Genomic DNA, 12,042 nt, shown 5'->3' with positions numbered 1-12,042 from the left:
CAAAAATATGAGTTGTAAAGCTTACAATTGAAGTTAAAGTGATGAATTATGGTTAAAGAATGAGTAATAAAACTTGCGTCCAATAGCACAGCATAATATAATTATAACCAAAATATAAGCGATAAAGCTAGTAGTTCAATATGAATTTTTTTTTTCAAAATCAAATTGCAATTTATAAAGTAATAAAGAGTCAATGTCATAGAAATGTCATATATGAGTGGGAAGTAGGTTGTTCTAAACCATATTGCTCTCAATTAGTAATTTTCCTACTTATGTCTTCTTGTGGAATATTCTATACAAGCCTTCTACATTCAAGAATGATAGTGGAACTGTTCATCTTTTCTGGTAACACAAAGTTTTTTCTAATAAGTTTTTACCTAAAGAAATCACTCCTTCCCAATAGAGTTGCCAAAATGTAAAAAGGGTTCTGGCGATAGGGAGAGGAATCATTGTAAACAAGTAAAGGGATACGTCAGAAGTGTTGGAGAAAAAGATCGAAGCAATTCCTGAAGTACTGAATGTCATAATAGGTTGAAAAGAATAAAAAAAGAATTAACTGCATGTTTGGTATGGGGAATAGCCATGCTATTCTCCCTTTATTCCCAGCGAATTCCTAAACCCTTGTTTGGTTTAAAAGTTGTATGAGGAATAGAAATTCCTCAGGAATCAGTATTCTTTAAAATGGAGGAGAAGTTTGCTTTAAGTATTCTCGATTCTCCCCCTAGTTTTATCTATTCCGTGAATCATGGAATAGCTTTGAAATGTTTAATGACTAAAATACCCTTATTAGATTTACAAAATTACAACTTGGTCCATATAAAACAATTTTTTCTTCACATTTTCCTTTTTTCTTTCTCTCTCTTCTCATGTTATTTCCTCTCTCATTCTCTCTCTAAGTGGCACTCAACACCGGAGATGACGTTGGTGGTGGCGGCGATGGTGGCAGCAATGACGGCGATGGCGATTCCACGTCCAAATATGGTCGGACAAGATTCAAACGGAGATCCAGCTAGATCTGGCACTCAACGGCCAGATCTAGTGCTTCCCGACCAGATCCCATAGTTGGATCTGGCACTCTACGGTCAGATCCAACCATGGAGAAGCACCGATCTGGCACCGTAGTGGCCAAATCCGGCACTCAACGACCAGATCTGGCCGCGGGAAGCACCGAATCTGATGCTTCCCGACCAGATCCTACGGTTGGATCTGGCACTCCACTTCCAGATCCAATCGTGGGGAAGCGCCGATTTGGCGCCGTAGTAGCCAGATCCGGCCACATGGTGCATTAGATCGGTGTTTTATTACATCGGTTGTCTTTCTAGTGACCGGCCTATGAAGAAGAAAAAAGAAAAAATAGAATAAAAAAGAAAAAATTATTTGTAAAATTTAAAATATTAATATTTTATATATAATTTAAACATTATTAATATTAATATGATTAAAATATTAATATTTTAGGGTATTAATGTTTTATTTATTAAATTATTAATATATTAAATTTTTAATGAGTATAAATAAAAATTAAAAAATTTTAATATTTTAATCATAATAATATTAAATTATAAATAAAATATTATTAATTAAAATATTAATAATTAAATTATACTAAAATATTAATATTTAAATTATTAATTATTAATATTTTAATTAATTATAAATTATTAATATTTAAAAAATAAAATAAAAATAAATAATTATATATATAATAAAAGGTTTTTTTGTCTTTTTATTTTCTATTCCTTTCTTATTCCAAAGTTATTGTTACCAACCAAATACTATAATAAGTCATAATAATTATTCATACTCTATTACATTCATCATATCAAACTACGTAATACTTATTCTATTTTATTCTCACTTCATTCTATTTTCAAGTAATAACTATTCTATTCTATTCTTGTCTATTCTGCAAACCAAACGTGCCATAAGAAGTAGAAGAGAATTATAGAGAAGCTTTAGAAGAGAATGTGTTATCTATGGAAGTAAGAGAAAGTCTCGAATAAATTGTGACGGCTGTATATATAGTGCAAAAAGTGACAATTACAAGAAAAGGTTTTAATGCACTTAATGAATGACATTATTAAAAAGAACTTTAATGTTGGTAACTATTACTGAGAGTTAATATCGAGCAACGGTTAAAAGCCCATTATATGACCGTTGATGTAATTACGTGTAATAAGACTTATTCTCGAGTACAAGGTAATAGAAAAGAGGTATATATGAAAAGGTACAAGAGAAGAAGCGGTACGTAAACAGATACAAGAGAAGAAGTTGTACGTGAATAGGTACAAGAGAAGAATGTGTACGTGAATGGGTACACAAGAACAAGGTAAAAGGGAAAATACTTGTACTTCAAAAAAAGTTAAGAGGAAGATCTCTTAACTATCTTCACATTTGAGCCACTAAGCCAAACTCTCCAGAACATCCTAAGATTAAAGTAACCTATGAACCCTGCTACTTATTCCGAGTTGCTTTCACTCTCATTCATGTAAAGTGGTTATTCTAGGCAAAGTAGTTATTCTACTTGTATTAGTTGTTCCATATAAAATAGTACTCTGATTATTTTAGTTGTTTTGCGCGAAGTGCTTCACTTGTTTTAATTATTTTCATTATTCTCTTTATAATATTATGCTGTAAAACAATTCTTTAGAAAATAAATATTAATTAAAATCAACTATCTACAATGGGCTACCTTTTCGCTCCAACAATATGGCTAGCATCCATATGGGGTCTTCGAAATATGGATTTAATGTTCATGACCGTTGAGGACTGGTTTAGGGAAATTCAGAACAGGGTTACTAAAAACGAATTGGAAGACATAACAGGTATTATGTGGGCATTATGTAAAGCCAGAAACCTACTCATATTTAAAAACTAGCATTTGGATCCGTTGGCTGTCATCAATTTGGGGTAGGACATGGTGCTACATAAGAAGGGTCGATGCAGGGATCGAAAAACATACAAGATGGAGATGTCCTAGTGGTTGGAAACTTAACACTGATGCTGCAGTCTTCAAGACAGATGGAGTTCAGCAGATAGGAGCAAGATTGATTATTAGAGGACCAACGGGTAAGATACGATTAACTGGTATCAAAAGGCTTCAGTTAGGTTCGTGTGCAGATGAAGCTGAGTTATTAGCTTTAACCTGGTCTGTGTGTAGTGCTACATTGAAGAAAATATAGAGCTTGAAGTCGATATTGACAACCAGACAGTGGTTGGATAAGTTAATCACAAGAAATATAGTGGAGCTCTACGAAATATTGTGGAAGACTATTTAATGGCTTTAGAGGAAATAAGTTGCAGGTCTTTGGAATATTGCCCAATGAGAGTGTGATGCAGCGGCTCAGATGATAACGCAAGTTGCAAAGGGGTTGGATGCAGAACAACTATTCTAGGGATACAATGGACATGCCAAACCAAGTTTTTTAACGAGGCCTTTCTTACATGTATAATGTGATAGGGTGATTCAATTTTATTGAGATTGATTAAAGTGTATCTGTTATGAGCTCCCATTGTAATTCTTATGATGAATTAATGAAATATCTATCCAAGTAATTATATTTGACAAATCCAAAATTTTGCAATATACAAACCCAATACAAGCAAAAGATAAAGATGAAGAAAAGTCCAACAAAAGATACAAACCCAATAAAAATCAGTATCCGAAACCCAATCTAAACCAAACAAAGTCGTCTTGGACCAAACAGGCAAGTGGGTGAGAACAAAAGAGTAGTGAAGGACATGAAATCAAAGATTGCCAAGGCCCTGTCATCATAACAAAACCAACAAACAATCAGTCCATCTTCGTCAATTGTTAAGGTTTATCTTCGAGGCCCAGCATCCAAGGTCAATGCTATTCTTTGCCTTTTTTTTTTATTCCTACGGCAACGAGGATTGAGCCTTGACCTTTCCCAATTTCCCACCAATGCCGAGCACTAGCCACTGTCTTGTCTCAATGTACAAGTATAAAAAATTCATTATATACCAGGCGGATAATATAGATTCAAAATTTTTCTAAATAGTGTTATAATTAAATTTATTTCGATTTAGAGTCTTTGACCTCATTATCTACAAAATTGTAAAAAAAATTAATGAGTTCATTAATATTATTAACTATATAAAACTCTAATATAAATAATATAATTAATAAGAATTTTTAACATTTCAATAGTGTCATTTAACACCACTCCACTATATGTCCGTGCAACCCTGATTATATAACCAAAACCCATGATTCAGTTCTTGCTATTTGAACAAGTTAGTGTTCCTTATCATTTTCTTTCATTTGTGAGAAAGAGAAATTCGGTCTTTACAAGTGCTTGATGTTAATGGTCGAAGCTTCCTGCTTCTTTCTTCTTGTCTGTTTACTCGCTTCTTATCAGGTTACTTGACAGATAAGGCTGATGGTACTCGTTCTCTAACATGATATTGCAATAAATGGTGCATACTACATTTCACAAGTTAAATTTGCACATTGCAAATATCTTTCTCAACATCTTATAGCAATAGATTTTTTTTTTTTTTTGTGTCTTTAATACTTGAAATTATAATCAAGATTTCATATGTATACTTGGTTGTTTGCAAACAGTTTACATTAATCACTAAACAAAGTGTCTCTTCAACCTAATGCCAGCTGCTTTACCTAACTTAATAAAACAAATGCTTTTCTTTCCAATTATAATAAAGATTTCACATGTATATTTGGGTGTTTATACATTGCAGATATGACCTCGTCTCATAAAGTATAGAATGATTTGAGAAGATTACAATACGTTAAACAGTCATTTGTATTAATTTTTTGTGGCTGAAAAGTCATTTTCATTTTGTTAAACATAATATGATTTTTTTTTTATTGAAAGATAAGATAGAATTTCATTTATCATCAAGGAATAAAACATTTCTTGAGACCGTACAATACAAGCATAACATGATTTTGACTTGTGATGATGAAAAAGACCTTGAGAAATATGAGGTCCTCTCTCCTCTTGTAGCCTCATGGGTTGATGAGTATGGTTCTTGAAGTCATTATCTTTCTTAATGTATTTATCTTCTATATAATATCTAGGCAGACAACAACTCCAAGCCTGACCTAACTGAACAAAGACTAGTGCCGCCCCCAAGATTTAATATGAAATTAAAATTATATAGGTTTCTATATTGGATTGTACCAGAGATATTGAAAAAGTAGCTCTCTCCTATTATTATTGATTTCTTAATTGATTTTATTTTAAAGTATAAATTTGGAAAGAAAATATTTCGAATTCGAATTGTTAAATGCTCTGATGTTTTTTAACTAATATTCATGCTGTCCGAAAAGGAAGGTTTTCAAGCCACTAAATTGTTCCTTGTTCCTTTTGGGAATGGCATATATATTCCACTAAGGCTTTGTGTTAGTCAAAATGTACATTCGGGACGGACATCAGTTGAACACTGACAAAGAATGGTCATAAGAGTTTCCAACTCAGGCCATTCTTTGTTAAGATGCTTGGGAGGCGTTTGGTACGTAGAAAATGAATCACTTTACAAAAATTTTAATTAGTGGGAAAGACTTTGTGCCATTTGGTATGTTAAATTGTTGAGAATGTATTTTTCGTGGATGTCAGCGGGCAACAACCGTGATTCCCTTGTTAGAGGGAATGTTGTTATTTTCCCATGACTAGAACAAAGTAAAGTGGACCGAAATGACAAAAAGCCCTTCAAGCTGAACCTTTTTTGGGAGGAGAGGGGTGATTTGAATCTGGTGATGGGAGTCAGGGGAAGGAGAGCAAACAAGAAAGAGAAGAAAAGAAGAAGAGCCTTGAGTCCATCGAGGACGACGATGGGTGCAGGAAGAAATAAGAGCAAAACATGAAAAAATAAAAAAGAAAGAAAGTTGTGGATTGTGTGGGAACTTGATACCCAGATATAACTTGAAGAAAAGGTAACCATGCTACAATTTCAATATTAATCGATAAATTACTTTAAATTAATTAACTAATATTTTTATAAAATAATTTAAATTAATTAATTTAATCTTTAAAATTTAATTAATTCTCTAAAAATAAATATGTAATAACTTCATATATTTTAATATCTAAATAATTAACATTCAAATATTATATTATTTTTGTCATGTTAATATATATTATTTTAATAAATAAAATTTAAAAAATTAAAAATTTATATTAAAAAATATAAACTCATTCAATTTTATATTTTCATACATAAAATTAATTTTATAAATTTATACTATATTTTTAATAAAGTGATTCCAAATCAAATTTACGATCATATTTCTTACAATTCTAATTTTTTTTATGTTATGTTAAAAACTATAAAATTATCTTTCCACTAATTACATTATCAATAATTACATTCTTAATAAACTACCAAACCCTCCTTTAGTGTAAGCAGGCAAAACTAAATTAAAACTAATATTTCAATTAGAATAAAATTAATATTGAAAGTTGAGACTTGTGGTTGAATCAAGTTTCAAATATTGATTCATCAGATCAAATACTTTTAGCAAAAGTTCACGAAATTAATAAACCATAATCAAGACATACAATTAAAGATTACCAAACTAGATCAAAAGTTTATTCTCTCTCTATATATTTTTTAAGTATATAAGAGCAATCACTGGAGTTGGTGAGACGCTTCATCGGTGGAGTTGTACTACAGACACGTTGCACCCCATGGTGACGCAAATAATAGGGATCCCGTTTCAACCAATTTAAGATATGGTGACGCAAGGACACAAGCTGATTCCTTTGATGAAGAGGTATCAGTAGAGGACTTATTCCTGAGAGAATCAGATTCGCTTCTTAAGAAAGTAAAGGAATAAATTCATATGGCCAAAATGTCTAGCTTCAAATCACTCCAAAAGGATTCAACATTTCTAAACTTGTTTTAGACTACTACGGAATATTCTGTGGAAAAGCCTTATTTAAATTCTAAACAATCTAAATATTGAGATGAAAATCTTAAAATAAAATAAATTTATTTAAGACAGGTCGACATGTTTATTGTAATTGCACATCTAATCTAAGGAAACATATAAATATTTAGTAAAATAGGAGTAATTTTTTGTTTGAATTTGCCGCCCATGTGAGCTATGAGAATCATCATCTATTGGTCTATTAAATATTAAAAATACAAGTTTTTTTTATCATAATATTAAGAATATTTAAATCTACCATCTTCAAATTTTTATCTTATTTTATGTAACATCCATTGAGAGTTCAAATTCAAACTTGATATAGACACCAAATTATTATAATTATTATTATTACCAAGTAATTAGTAGCACATACAAGAGAGTCTCAAACCGATTGCCCTTCCGACTTGTTTGATTATAAAACTTTTGACCTTTTTAAAGTTAAAGCCTGAATAAGAAAAAAAAAAGAATGATTTTTTTTAATCTTCAAATATAAGGTGTTTTTGAAAATAATTTTTTTTAATTTTAATTATTTTTAACCAAAAAAAAAGATTTTTGAATAAAATTGTCCGTAATGAAACCTTCTCATAATCAAGTTCATATGTTAAAAAAAGTATTATTAAATGTCATATTGAAAAAAAAATTATTACATGGCATGTTTTTTTTTTTATGATTACAAGAAATATAATAAATAAAATAACCCAAAAGCTAATTATCCAAATTAAAAGAGTTTAGATAATATCTTTTTGTTCAAATTCATTTCATCTCAACAATAAAGTTGATATTGAATAATTTTTTAATATATCTTTATTTTCATGTCAAATTCCTTTTTGATTTTAAATTTTATGTTTATGGTGAAAGTGTTAACTTTAAAAATTTATATCCTAGTGAAATACAATTGAAAAAAAAAATTATTACATGTTTTAACTCTATTGTAGTGAAATACAAAGGAGCAACTTCAATGCTATGCTTATTAACAAAAAAAAAAAGCACAAAACAAAACAAAACGATACTACAAGTTAAAGCAGATGTTACATACTTCAGTAGAAGATGTTACACACAAAACTTTAGTAACAGATGTTACATGCTAAGGTTAAAGCTTCAATACCAGATATTACACGTCAATGCCAAAACTTTAGCATCAGATGGTACACTTTAGGACAAAAAAGCTTTAGCACTAGATATTACACGCCAAAGCTTCCTTCTTCCTATTAATGTTATAAGCCAAGGCATATTCTACTAAATTTAAATCACTGAAAAACTCAACACTAATAAATCCAAGAATATATTGTTATTGACCTACCATGCTTTTTAATTTGTAAATCGATGATGATATGATCAGATGGCGAGAGATAGATAAAGAAAAGGTTTTGTGAATGTAAACTAATAAACTCAAGAATATGTTATTATCTTCCATACCATGCTCTTTGATCTGTAAATCGACGACGATATGACGAGATGACGAGAGATAGACAGAGATATGGTGGTGGTGGTAAAATTAGAGAGAGTTGAATAGTGAGAGAGAAAAATGGGTAGCATAGCAAACAATTAGCACAAGAGAAAAATTGAGAGCATATAATTTATTTGAAATAGTTTTAAGAGTATATTTGTCATCTCATGACTAAAATTGGGTAAAAACCGTTCATGACTATTTCTAAAATGAGCTTTTAAGGATGACTATTTATTACAATTTCTTCAAAAAAAAGACTTTAGTTATTTTATATTAAAAATTTAAACTCTTTTTATGATATTAAAAAAGTAAAATAAAATTAATAATAAGTACCAAAAATATAAAAATATTAAATATTGATCAACAAAGAAAAAACAATTTTAAAGTATCTCAAAAAAGATAAATGGAAACAAAAATACAAGAAGGAGTACATCATATCATTATCTCTAATCTTGGAAAAGCAAGCCAAGGGGGATTTGTGGGCAACTTGTGCACTAAAGTCATCATTTTTCACCTAACTGATAACGACTATTCAATTTATAAGATTAAATTGCAACTATGAATTTAAAACCAATAAAGAAACCCATAAACACATTCAATCGATTAATAAAAAATGAAATTAAAAAAATTAAAAAGTCCAAGGAGATGAGGACTCTCTAATAAATAATAAAAAAATAAAAATAATTATCATTAAAAGTTACCATTGAAAGACTTAACGTAAAAATGTAAGAATTAACATAAAAACTTATAAAAGTAGAACAAATAAATTTAAAACCCTAACGTAAATGTGTGAGAGTTAATGTACATGTCAATTGAGTAAAAAAAAATCTAATTTTTGTGAAAAACAAATATTTTACTTTATATTCTCAAGTTAAAAGTATTTAACAATTTATAAATTTTAATTTAAAAATAAATAATAATAAGGATAAAAAAATCATTGTTAAGAGTTGTCACTGAAAAGCCTTGACATAAAATTATAAGAATTGACATAAAAAATCACAAAGATGGAACAAGTATATTTAAAATCTTAATGTAAATGTATGAGAGATAACGTAATAAGTCAATCAAGTCATAGAAATCTAATTTTAATGAAAAATAAACGTTTAAATTTATATTCTTAAACTAAAAGTATTTAACAACTTGTAAATTTTAATTTAAAAATAAATAATAATAAGGATAAAAATAATTATTTTTAAAAATTGCATTTGAAAAGCTTTAATTTAAAGTTATAAAAATTGATGTAAAAACTTATAAAAGTGGAACAAGCATATTTAAAATCTAATGTAAATGTATGAGAGTTAATGTAACAAGTCAATTAAGTCAAAAAATTTTAATTTTAATAAAAATAAATATTTTTATTTTTATTTTTAATTTTAGGCTAAAAGTATTTAACAATATACAAATTTTAATTTTAAAATAAAGAATAATAAGGATAAAAATAATTATAATTAAAAATTATCATTGAAAAGTCTTGTGTAAAATTGTAAGAATTAACATAAAAACTCATAAATGTGGAATAAGAATATTTAAAATGTTAACATAAATGTGTGAGAGATAATGTAACAAGTCAATTAAGTCCTAAAATTCTAATTTTAATGAAAAACAAACATTGAAATTTATATTTTCAGGTTAAAAATATTTAACAATTTACAAATTTTAATTTAAAAATAAATAATAATAAAGATAAAAATAATTATTGTTAAAAGTTGTCATTAAAAAGTCTTGATGTAAAGTTATAAGAATTGACGTAAAAATTCATAAAGGTGAAACAAGTATATTTAAAATCTTAATGTAAATGTACAAGAATTAATGTAGCAGGTCAATTAAGTCACAAAAATCTAATTTTAATGAAAAACAAACATTTTAAATTTATATTCTTGAGTTAAAAGTATTTAATTAACAATTTATAAATTTTAATTTAAAAATAAATAATAATAAGGATAAAAATAATTATCGTTAAAAGTTGTCATTAAGAAGCTTTATCGTAATTTAAAATCTTAGATGTAGAACAAATATATTTAAAATCTTAATTTAAATGTGTGAGAGTTAATGTTACAAGTTAATTAAGTTACAAAATTCTAATTTTAATAAAAAATAAATATTTAAATTTATATTATTGGACTAAAACTATTTAACAATTTATAAATTTTAATTTAAAAATAAATAATTATGAAGATAAGAATAATTATTGTTAAAAGTTATCATTGAAAAACCTTGATATAAGGTTATAAGAATTTACGTAAAAAATCATAAAAGTAAAAGAAATATATTTAAATTTTAAAGTAAATGTGTAAGAATTAACGTGACAGGTTAATTAAGTCACAAAAATATAATTTTATTGAAAAACAAACAAATAAAATTATTTTTTGAACTAAAAGTATTTAATTAACAATTTATAAATTTCAATTTAAAAATAGATAATAATAAGGATAAAAATAATAATTATTAAAAGTTTTCATTGAAAAGACTTGAGATAAAACTATAATAATTAATGTAACAACTCGTACAGATTGGAATAAGCATATTTAAAATCTTAACATAAATATATGAGAGTTAACGGAATAAGTAAAATAAATCATAAAATTCTAATTTTAATGAAAGATAAACATTTAAATTTATATTTTTGAGTTAAAAGTTTTTAACGATTTATAAATTTTAATTTAAAAATAAATAATAAAAAAATAAAAATAATTATTGTTAAAAGTTGTCATTAAAAAGTTTTAATATAAAACTGTAAGAATTGACGTAAAAACTTATAAAGGTAAAACAAAAAATTTTTAAATCTTAATTAAAAAATAAATAATAATGAAGATAAAAGTTGTTATTGAAAAACCTTTAACACAATTGATGTAAAAATAAGTAAAAAAATTACCTACGTTTTTAACATATAATGAATAAGCTTAAAAATTATTTATATTATTTATCTGTTACAGAGGTTTTGATTATTTTTTCAAAATTATATTAATTGATTTTGAATAAAGTTAGACTTACTTTAGCCGTCACTTGGGATTTGTGTGATTACGGATATCAACGGGTACCCTACCCGATTACACCGAGTTAGGGTACTTCATAAAAAGGTTCGGGTACGATTTGGGTAGTGATTTCACTACTTGAATCGAGTTCGGGTGGGTTTGGGTACCCATTACCCGAATTCGATTAATATTTATAAATATTTTATTATTATTTTAATAATTCAATTAAAAATTTACAATTTCTATTAACTTTACAAGCAATTTTTTTTATTAAAACCTAACAAATATATGAAAAGTATAGTTACTCTAATTATTAATATGATGACATTAATATATTTAAATTAAAAAATTATTATATTGTTAATTATGTTTAAATAATTTGAATATTATATCATATTATAAAGGAATATAATTACTATTATATATGTACTTTTAATATACATATATTTACTTTTTATTTTGTATTAACATTACAAAAATTATGACTTATAAAATTATTAATTATAATATATATACCATTATTTATATAATCTTATAATATATATACTTAAAGAAAGTTTTTGAGATTAGAATAGTTTTAGAACCTAATTTTTTTTTTAATTTCATAAAATTAAGAACAAATCCTTATAATTAATTAAATTAATTCATGAAACTATTATTATTAATTAACTTGTAATGTCTTTAAATATATATAGTTTATATAT

This window comes from Theobroma cacao, chromosome 2 (genome assembly GCF_053813885.1).
Source record: "Theobroma cacao isolate CCN51 chromosome 2, ASM5381388v1, whole genome shotgun sequence".
Taxonomy (NCBI): Eukaryota; Viridiplantae; Streptophyta; class Magnoliopsida; order Malvales; family Malvaceae; genus Theobroma; species Theobroma cacao.
Note: the sequence above shows the minus strand (reverse complement) of the source record.